The sequence below is a fragment of the Ailuropoda melanoleuca genome, chromosome 17 (genome assembly GCF_002007445.2).
Source record: "Ailuropoda melanoleuca isolate Jingjing chromosome 17, ASM200744v2, whole genome shotgun sequence".
Lineage (NCBI taxonomy): Eukaryota > Metazoa > Chordata > Mammalia > Carnivora > Ursidae > Ailuropoda > Ailuropoda melanoleuca.
Window position 1 is genome coordinate 5,520,941 of NC_048234.1, and position 363 is coordinate 5,521,303.

Consider the following 363-nt stretch of genomic DNA (forward strand, 5'->3'; position numbering starts at 1 on the left):
GGGGAGTGGGAGAGGAAGAAGCAGGCTCATAGCGGAGGAGCCTGATGTGGGGCTCGATCCCACAATGCCGGGATCACGCCCTGAGCCGAAGGCAGACGCTTAACCGCTGTGCCACCCAGGCGCCCCTGGCTCCATAAGTTCTTAAGTCACAAAGGCTTTCACAAGAATTCCTTTACCTTACTAACTGGGGTTCCACCTTCGTGGCTCCCTAGGGTCTTGGGTGATGGGTCTGCCTTTTAGAAAGTTCTAGATGTCCCCTTAATTCAAACTTCTCTTCCCCTCTCTCCACTTTCACACCCAGAAACTCCTATTTTAACCTCAGTCTTCTATGTCGCTCCAGTTGTTCCTTCCTCTCGTCTTCCT